Source organism: Archocentrus centrarchus, unplaced genomic scaffold, assembly GCF_007364275.1.
Source record: "Archocentrus centrarchus isolate MPI-CPG fArcCen1 unplaced genomic scaffold, fArcCen1 scaffold_35_ctg1, whole genome shotgun sequence".
NCBI lineage: Eukaryota > Metazoa > Chordata > Actinopteri > Cichliformes > Cichlidae > Archocentrus > Archocentrus centrarchus.
Window position 1 is genome coordinate 1,895,240 of NW_022060262.1, and position 10,610 is coordinate 1,905,849.

The 10,610-nt window shown below is 42.6% G+C and overlaps 1 long non-coding RNA gene across 1 annotated transcript; it reads left to right on the forward strand.

Moving 5' to 3' along the window:
* Nucleotides 1–8,314: 8,314 nt before the first annotated feature.
* LOC115776604 (uncharacterized) lies at nt 8,315–9,362 on the forward strand. Its single transcript, XR_004019482.1, has 3 exons — nt 8,315–8,421; nt 8,839–8,874; nt 9,238–9,362. It is a non-coding gene; the product is annotated as an uncharacterized LOC115776604 (long non-coding RNA).
* Nucleotides 9,363–10,610: the final 1,248 nt, after the last annotated feature.

A 10,610-nucleotide genomic window follows, 5' to 3' on the forward strand; every position in this document is an offset into this window, starting at 1 on the left:
TCCACTTCACAACTATGATGTTGTTATTTGGAGCTCGACATCTCAGAGTGACGTTCTGTCCAGACTCAGCAGTGATGGTTTTCTGCTCTGAAAGAAGAGAGAACACAGAGCAGAGAGGTTAAAGGTCAAAGTGCAACTTCTCATTTCTGCAGCACTGAGAGAAGCTACAAACAGAGGCTGTCTCGGCTGAACCAGAGGAAGTTCAGGACACACTTGATGCTGAACGTTCAGAGAATCCTGAACTGTGAGAATTCAAACCCAGGACATCTTTGCATCTCTCTGCTAAAACAGCACTCACACAAGTCAATTACTCACAAATAATCAATAAAGGTGATCTTGGTGGATAAATTTCAGTCTTAGGAGTGTCACTATGCTTAATAGCATTGTAGTTATTTAAAAGTGAAATAAGTTGATAACAGATGCTATCTTATAAACTGTTGATTTCTGACCTTCTCCACCTCCTTTCACTTTTAAAGCACCAATTCCAAATGTTATGTTTAAACAAATGTTTAAACAGAGAAAATGTATCATTTAAGAAAAATATTGGCTCATTTTGGATTCAATGGCAGCGACACATCTGAAAGTTGGGACAGGTGCAACAAAGGGCTGGAAAAATAAGTGGTACTAAAAACAAAGAGCTGGAGGAACATTTAGAATCTGTGAGCAGGGACAGGGCTGAAAATCTAAATGAGATGTTTCTGATCTTCAGGCTGCACAGGAGTAAAAAGAGGCCTGATTCTCTCATGGAAGTCACTGCATGGGCTCAGGAACACTTCAAGAAACCACTTTGCTCTCCACAAATGCAGGTTAAAGCTCCATCATCCAAAGAAGACACAATCCAGAAACACTGCCGTCTCCTCTGAGCCAAAGCTCATTTAAAATGGACTGAAGCAAAATGGAAAACTGTCCTGAAATTCTTTGAAATTTGAAATTCATTTTTGGAAAACATCGACTCCACATCATCCAGACTAAAGAGGGACCATCCAGCTTGTTTAGTGCTCAGCTCTAAAGCCTGCCTCTCTGATGGTTTGCAGGTGCATCAGTGCCCACGGAATTGGAATATACAGGTTAGAGTAACATTTGCTCCCATCCAGGCTGCGTCTTTCAGGGAAGACCTTTCATATGATGCTAAACCACATACTGTATTTATTACAGCACGGCTTCATGGTAGAAGAGTCCAGATGCTGAGCAGGTCTGCCTGTAATCCAGACCTTTCAGCACTGAAAACATCTGAAGCATCATGGAGGCAAAAATACAACAAAGACCAGGACTGCTGAGCAGCTACAATCCTCTATGAGGACAACATTATTCTCCCTAAAGTCCAGCAGCTGAGGCCACAGCTATGAAGAAAGATTTTGGCTTATCGAGGTAACATCAGGATCAACCAGGGTTTTCTCTACTACGAAGGTGGCTCACTTCTTACTGAGGTAAATCGCCATGGTAACTTATGGCAAGAACCTAACCTGCTCCAATGTGTGTTATGTTCCAGATCAGAGGTCAGCAGGATGAAATCACCACCTACTGACCAATCAGATATCCAGAAAAAAGAACCACTATTCTTAGAAGTTCCCTCAGACTTCTGCATTGAGATTGGGATGATCTGAAATGTTTTGGTTTCCCTGATGAGCATCAGGAGATTCATAGAGAGAACTTACAACTACACTGTACTCGCTGACCACATAGACTAAACCTGTGTTTGAATTCTAGTTCATATTTAATCTTTACTCACAAACACTTAAACAGCAGATCTACAGCAAACTGAAGTGATTTCCACGTCTCCTTCATCAGGCTGTGGGACACTGAGCTTTAATCTTTAAATTGATCCATCCATCCATCCATCCATCCATCCATTTTCTTCCACTTATCCGGGGCCGGGTCGCGGGGGCAGAAGCCTAAGCAGAGAAGCCCAGGCTTCCCTCTCCCCAGCCACCTCCTCCAGCTCATCCGGAGGGACCCCAAGGCGTTCCCAGGCCAGCCGAGATACATAATCTCTCCAGCGTGTCCTGGGTCTACCACGGGGCCTCTTCCCGGTGGGACATGCCCGGAACACCTCACCCAGGAGGCGGCCAGGAGGCATCCTAATCAGATGCCCGAGCCACCTCAACTGGCTCCTTTCGATGTGGAGGAGCAGCGGCTCTACTCTGAGCCCCTCCCGGATAGCTGCACTCCTCACCTTATCTCTAAGGGAGAGGCCAGCCACCATTCGAAGGAAACTCATTTCTGCCGCTTGTATTCGCGATCTTATTCTTTCGGTCACTACCCAAAGCTCGTGACCATAGGTGAGGGTAGGAACGTAGATCGACCGGTAAATCGAGAGCCTCGCTTTTACGCTAAGCTCCCTCTTCACCACGACGGACCGGTGCAGCGTCTGCATCACTGCAGACGCAGCCCCGATCCGCCTGTCGATCTCCCGTTCCCTTCTCCCATCACTCGTGAGCAAGACCCCGAGATACTTGAACTCCTCCACTTGAGGCAAGAACTCGTTCCTGAGCCGGAGATGGCACTCCACCCTTTTCCGGCTGAGGACCATGGCCTCAGACTTAGAGGTGCTGATTCTCATGCCAGCCGCTTCACACTCGGCTGCGAACTGTTCCACTGCGAGCTGGAGGCCCCCCCCTGATGAAGCCAACAGAACCGCATCATCTGCAAAAAGCAGAGATGAGACTCTGAGGCCACCAAGGAAGAAGCCTTCCGCCACCTGGCTACGCCTAGAAATTCTGTCCATAAAAATTATGAACAGAATCGGTGACAAAGGGCAGCCCTGACGGAGTCCAACACCCACAGGAAATGAATCCGACTTATTACCGGCTATACGGACCAAGCTCTCACTGTGGTTGTACAAGGACTGAATGGCCCACAGCAACGGGCCAGACACCCCATACTCCCGCAGAACCTCCCAAAGGATACCCCGAGGGACACGGTCGAATGCCTTCTCCAAGTCCAGTTTAGGAAATATGAGGGTTAAAGTTTCAGAGCCCTGATGTGCACCTTAGAAATAAGCAGCAGGTTTCTATCCAGCAGCTGATCCCTCGGTGCTGTGCTGGGCTGAGGTTTTGTCACACCCATGAATTTCACAGGTTTGCTGACTGAACGGGTCGCTCTCCCCACAATTAGTTGCCCAAGTGTTTTTAAATGTGTTGCTGCCATCAAGTTCAAAATTTCTTAGAATGGTAAATTTAATGTTTTCTCTGTTATAATGTGTATAAATGTGGGTTTGTGAGACTTGCAAATCATTGCCTTCTATTTTTACTGACATTTCACACAGTATCCCAGTTTATTATGAATTCAGGATGTATTTGGAGTTTAATTCATTTGCCAAAAATAGACTGAACAGACTTTTTTTTCTCCTGACTTATCTACAAGGTACTAAACATCTGATTTCATTAAAGCAAATTCTTGATCACAGTAAACATTCAACACCATAATGCTTAGCTAAGACACACACACACACATGCACACACACACACACACACACACACACACACACACACACACACACACATGCACACACACACACACCACACACACACACACACACACACACACACACACACACACACACACACACACACACAGCAGCAGGTTCTGGCAGCAAGGAGGTGAAAGGGGAAGGACACCTCCTACTCACTGTGCTTGTCTGGTTTGCTGCCAACAGATGCTGATCACTGGTTTGTGTTTGTGTGTCAAATCAACTTTCTACTCACCCTGCTCCCAGCATGCCAACAGCAACATGACTTGCTGTTGGCTTGCTGGTGATCAGAGCCTCATGAAGAGCTGTGCTTTTGTTCAAGTGGTGTCTCTCACATTAGTTGTCATGGTCCGTGAATCAGACTGTGACTAAAACAATTTATCTCCATGATTTAAAGCACATTAAACATCTGAGTGTCTGCTGTAGGCCACAATCACCCAATCTAATGTTAGAGCATTTTATGTTTCTACAATTTGAATTAGACTCAAAAAGGTGGATTCACTGCTATACAAAGTAAACTGTCATCATTTAACAGTAACTTTAATAAAACATAAAACCTTCACACACAAATACTGTTTAAACCATTTCACATTTATGTTACTGTTCAGTTCTTTTTGGAGGAATTAAAATATAAGTGTGCTGCTTCACTCACCTGCAGACCCAAAAACCAGAGACACAAACAGGAGGATGTGGAGACAATCCATCTGTGAGAGCTGAACTTGGGAAAGTGCAGCTAACTAGCAGTGCGACAGTAAAGAGGAGAGAAGTTTAGAGAGGGGAGGGACCAAGAATGAGTCATGGCTTTACTGTCAGCTGATAATGAGGAGGATCCTGCCACCTGCTGGCTGCTTTCTGTTCAACATTAAGAAGTTGTGTGATCCATATCATAGAAGAAACAGGGTTAACACTATTGAGCTAAATTTAGTTTGGCTTCTCTGCACTGAAAAGTTTAACTTCCACTGATTTGTCACCATCTTGTTTTTCTTCCAAGTCTGAAATTTTTGCATTTCTCTCTTTGTTCATCCTCTCCTCACATCCCAGATCGTTCAACCAGAGATGTGAGGAGACGTGAGGAATTTTTCTCATTTCTCTAATTTGTTATTTATTTTCTACACCACTCTGCATTTAATCATTCACAGCATGGCTTTTGTCCCGTCTCTCTCCCTTTGCCCTGAACCGGTTGTGGCAGATAATCCAACCACTGGAATCCAGCTGCTGCACACACACCTGAGGACACTGACTTGGAGATATTCTGTGTTTTCTTCTCAGTATATTAAACTTGTACAACCACTGAGGCGCAAAAAAGTCAAATGAGATCACGATAGTCTCTTGAACAGTGCCACCTACTGGCCAATTTGGCTATCGTCATCTTCATGATGATATTCTGTGAAACAATGACGCACAAACACTGCAGAATTCTACTTATTACACCAGACTAACAATAATTATGGTGAACAAAGACTGAGATTATAAACAGCAAGATCAGTGTGCTCCATCAAATATTATTTTCTCCCTCTGTTATCATAAACTATATTTCCAAAAGGATTCACTCTCCCATCCAATCACTTCCATGGTCACAGGTGTGTAAAATCAAGCACCTAAACACAAGAGAAGGAGTCGCTCTCAGGAGCTCAGTGGATTCCAGCGTAGTACCGTGACAGGAGGCCACCTGTGCAGCAAGTAAGGAACTCTTAATGCTTCAGCAAACCAGGACATGTGACAGTTTCATGCCTGTCTGACCTCACAAATAGTCAAAAACTCCCATAAACACTCCTAAACCTGTGGAAAGCCTTCCCAGAAGAGCTGAAGCTGTTATAGCTGCAAAGGGTGGGCCACATCATATTAAAGCCTCTGGATTAATAATGGATGTTACTCAGGTTCATGTGTGAGTTCTCATAGGATAATTCTGACCACTCACAATAATCAATTTCACACTGAACAATACTTTTTAAATCTGAGCAAACAGGTCAGGTATTGCTCAGCAGAAGTTGAAAACTAAGGATGGAAAATAAAATAAAAATAACAAAAATAAACAGAAAATAAACTTTCCTTTACCTAAGCCCACATCTTTGGACTGTGGAGTATGCCGAAGTTCCCAAAGACCCATGCAGAACATGCAAAAAAAGACAGTAAGTTAAGCCGGCGGCCTCTTTGCTAAAAGCCTGTCTTCACTGCAAAATACAAGAGAAAGTGATGGATTTCCTTGAGAATTTGATTCAAAAACATATATAAAGTATAAACAGTCATATATAAAGTATTAATGCCAATATGTGACCCACTTGCCACTAGGACTCAAACTTCAATTCACCAGCAGTAAATTAAGGTCAGAGTAATGAATAATATCACAAAATAACCACCTCCTATTACCAGTTTTAATTAACTTTTATATAAATAAATACATTTATATAAATATGTAATTATACATGCTTGTGAGTAATTATTTCTACAGTGGACCTCTGCAGTACCTTTGTGCCCCTCCAGGTGGCTGAAGCCCACCCTTTGGGAAACACTGCTTCATACTATGCTAGCATGCTAGCCTCTATTGATTTTGTGCTTAGAGGTTGTTCCTGTGCTACCATGATTAGTGCTTTCAGGTTGAATGAATCACTTTCAGGCAGGAAAAATAGCTTCATAAATAAGTGCAGAGTTTCATTCATTCAAGCTGAGGTGGGAACGATCCAATATGGCGGCCGTCTTCGGGTTGTTTGTCACAGTTGGTGACGCCACAGGGGCTGTGGAGTTTGGTTTATGTCCTGATTAAGAGGTGGCTGATGCTTGCTCCATTCTGTTGTCTTTGTATAGTCTTGTATTGTCCAAAGTCAGTCTTATTAATGAGCTAGCTGAGGGGGGTCAGCCCTATGCAGAACAGCAGTGGGGACACAGCATCTCCTTGGGAAATCCCACACTTGAGGGTGACTTGTGCGATTGGCTAGACGTTGGCCTCTAGCGTTCTCCACATCCCCACAGTTGGGGTTAGTTTATACTACCATGACAACTGCTCACTCACACGAGTTGTGTTTCTGAAAGAGAAAAACAAGCAAACAAAAAAACACTTTATGAATGAGATATTTTTCTCTGATTAAGTTTATACAATCTGCAGTCGTTCTGTTTCTGTGTGAACAGATAAATATAGAAATAACTACAAATGAAGCAGGAGCTCTCACTAAGTTATTGTAAATGATAGTCATCTTCTTTATTCTTGCATTTGTTGCATGGATAAAATACAGTTTTAACTTTTATTTTAAAAAAGTACTTTATTTGTTTTTTCAGATAATGTGACACTTTTAATAACTAGCAAAGATGTCTGATTTCTCAAAAAATGTCTCAGAGCCACATCTGTTTATATTAAAGTGCCCTCTAGTGGCCCCCTTAATATTCCATAAACTGGGATTTTTATTTTTACTGCAATACCAAAAGTTACCACCAGACCCATTAAAACAACTGTAACACGTGTGCTTTTATTGTGAAAACATGATGTCATCTGGAAGTAAGCAGTGCTTTACTGTTTAATCTGGAATCACTATGATCCTTAATGAGATTCAGTGAGACATGTGAGTGCTGCATTTAGCATCAGGTTAGCAGCAGTGTGTGTGTGTGTGTGTGTGTGGAGGGGGGGAGGGGGGGGTTCTTGCATTGCTTGTATAATGTGGAGTTGTATCATTTGTGTTTCCTTCAGTTTTCAAAGGTGAAAGCAGCTCCTGCTGCTCCTTTATTGAGTCTGAATCTTGTTTCAGGTGCAGGCGTCTGTCAGGCTCTGCTTACAGTCCTCTGAGTCTGTCTGATGGTCCTTTCAGGGTTTCAGCTTCAGGGTTTTTAAAGCATGATTTTAATTCTGCTCTCACAGCAGCAGGAACTGCTCAAACCTGAATATTTCAGCTCTTGTAGCTGCAGCATTTTTATTATTGTGGACAATGATTTGAACCCAAACATGTTCATGCCTAAACTATCATCAGCCTTTGTGGTCACTTTAATTAAATAGAATAAATGCCTGTTCAGTTCACAGCTAATCATAGACCTGCATAATATCAGCATCCATAACAATAAAAAACTCAAACATTGTCTAAAACACGAGCTCGTGCTGCCATCTAGTGACGTTAAAGTGTTACAACAACTGAGTGCAGACACCTGAACGGGTCACCTGCAGCTGTCAGTTCAGTCAGACTCTGAGGACACAAAACTGATTTAAACGATGAAGGAACCTCAAAACTTTCTACATTTTACACTCAGTTTAACAGCAGAAAGTCTCAGAAAAGCTGCTGCATATTTAACTATGAACGTTACTGTGAGCACAAGAGAAACATTTTGGAATCATTTTGATATTAAAAGCTGTACTTTTACTTTAGCTGTGCGTCCTGTATTAAACAAATATTATATTTGTTACAAATGTCTGAATGATGGAGGATCAAATCAAACACAGTTTATGTGCAGCTGCAGCAACAATCAGTATGGACCAAAATCTGTGAGGAAGGTTTGAGCACTTTGTTGAATTTGTGCCGTGAAGCTTTGAGACAGTTCTGAAGGCAAACTGAGACCCAACCAGTATCAGCGAGGTGTATCTAATAAAGTGGCCAGTGAGTGTGTGCACTGTGTATAAAGGCATCAGTCACAGAATGATGAGAGCCAGTAGGTGGCAGCAGAGGAGCATCAATTTGTCCAGCATATGAGGTTTACATCTGACCTCTGACCTTTACTGTCACAGAAGGTTAAAGGTCCAAACAAGCTCCATCATCACTGCCAAGAAATATGAAATAAATCAAATCACATGTTTGTAGCTGTAACTCTGCAACTATTTTACTTTACAGTTACACCATCAAAAAGCTCCACCTGCTCCATCAGAGCATGCACAGAAGACAAACACATGCACAGAGTAAGAGGGCGGGGCTACTTGGCCTGTGTCTGTAACACATCAGTGAGACGCACAATGGAGGAAACATGTGTGCAGCGTGTGCTCTGTAAGTAAAGACTCTGTGTGTTTTTAGATCAAACTAACTGTGCAGTGGACCAACATTTAGCTCTAAAATATGAGGAAGAAGCAGTGAAGATGTTGAATTAATGCCTTTGAACTTTGATGGCTTTGATTTAAGAAACACAAAAAACAAAAATATTCAAATATTTTGGACCTGATTACTAATAATCTGAATCATCCTCCTCAGCTTAAAGTAACAGTGTTATAATAATAAGTGAAGTTGTTGTAAATGAAATGTGCTGTAAGCAGTTCTATCAGTGTCTGTGGATGGAAGTCTGATCTCACAGCAGTCAGCAGCTCATTTTTCATCATTGACTTTTATTTTGAAATCAAAGCATGAAGCGAGCCTTGATGAATGTTTTCATTGGCATTAACACAAACACAATCCACCATTTCTCTTTAGTTCTGATCTCACTGCTGAGCTGCACCACAGACCAAGGTCAGTAACCTTCTTCTGTCTGTTTCTCTCCTTTAAATGCTTTTTCACCATCAATGCTTTCAGTCGGGATCTTTGCTTTCAGCAGTTGGTGTTGAGCACAATAACTCACCATTATGACTGTGGAGAACAGGCTGCTGTTGCTCACATTTGTTCTGCACTTTGAGACGTCAGGCTTCACTAATTTAAACGACTGGATCCTCATGTGTTGAAGTTCAGTCACATTTAATCTGACAGAAAAACAATCATTGAAGTTATTTCAGGTTTAGAGTTTTGAAACACTTTTTTCTTTATGAGTTTGGGATTATATTAGTTTTGACAACAATGAAAATGATCATCAGGCTTTTTCCATTTTAACCCTCACAGCTCGTCTGACTGTGAGTCCCAGCAACTCTCAGTTCTTTAAAAGAGACTTTGTGACTCTGAGCTGTGAGGAGGACGACAGCTCTGCTGGATGGACTCTGAGGAGAAACACAAGTGAAGAACAGAGGACTCAGTGTGGAGAGTCTGGGTTTGGAAAACCAGCTGGTTCTTCCTGTAACATCAGCTACATCTACACATCAGACAGTGGAGTTTACTGGTGTGAGTCCAGAGAGGGTGCCATCAGTAACATGGTTAACCTCACAGTCTCTGGTAAGCTGAGTGTGTGGAGTTAGTGTTGATGAAGCTGTGTGTAAATGGATGAAATGCTGTAGTTTGTCTCTGTGTTGAGGTGGATCAGTGATCCTGCAGAGTCCTGTCCTCCCTGTGATGGAGGGAGATGACGTCACTCTGCTCTGTCAAACAAAGACCACTCCCTCCAACCTCCCAGCTGCTTTCTATAAAGATGGCTCCCTCATCAGGAAGCAGCCTACAGGTCACATGACCATCCAGCATGTTTCCAGTCTGATGAAGGCCTCTACAAGTGTGACATCAGCGGTCATGGAGAGTCTCCATCCAGCTGGATCACTGTCACAGGTGACACACTCACCTGTCTGTGTTTCTGCAGGTTTAAACATTCACAATGTGACCATAACTTAATGACTGTGTTTGCTTTATTTTAGAGAGACACACCACCACACCTCCACCTACATCCACACCTCCACCTACATCCACCCCTCTTCCTCCATCACTCTCCTCTCCTGTTCTCTCTGTAATGTCGTTTCTTAAATCAGTCTGTATCGGGGTCCTGCTGGTGTTACTGGTTCAGCTGGTGAGACGTGTTTGTAGGAAACCTGAAGGTGAGACTCAGACTTCTGGATTTTTCTCTTTCAGACTTTGTTTTTGAGAGTAAAATTATTGTAAATGATTTTGATGTGTAAATGTAAATTAATTTGTTCTTCATTCTGGTTTGTTTCAGCTGATGGGGGAGAAGTTGGAGAGATGACATCAAAATCTCAAATCATCAGCAGCCAATCAGAGGAAGCAGAGGTAGAGTTTGATGGGTTCATGTTCATGTTCAAAGCAAAGATCAAACTTGGTTTGCAAATAATCTGAATTCTTAGTAAGAATAACAGCATCACCATCTGCAGGTGTGTGTCTCTGCAGTGATGTCCTCTGTATGTGTTTCACTGTGCTGAGATCAGATCAGAGTGAGTCCAGTTCAGTCTGTATCAAAGAGACACTGTTAGCTACAGTCTGACTGCTGCTGCTCAAAGGAAACAGAGCTGACTGAGGGGTTTGTGGTCCTCAGGTCAGATGTTGCAGTGAGATGTTCTGTGTGTTTGTTCCTGTCAGCAGTTTGAGCTGTTAATGAATGT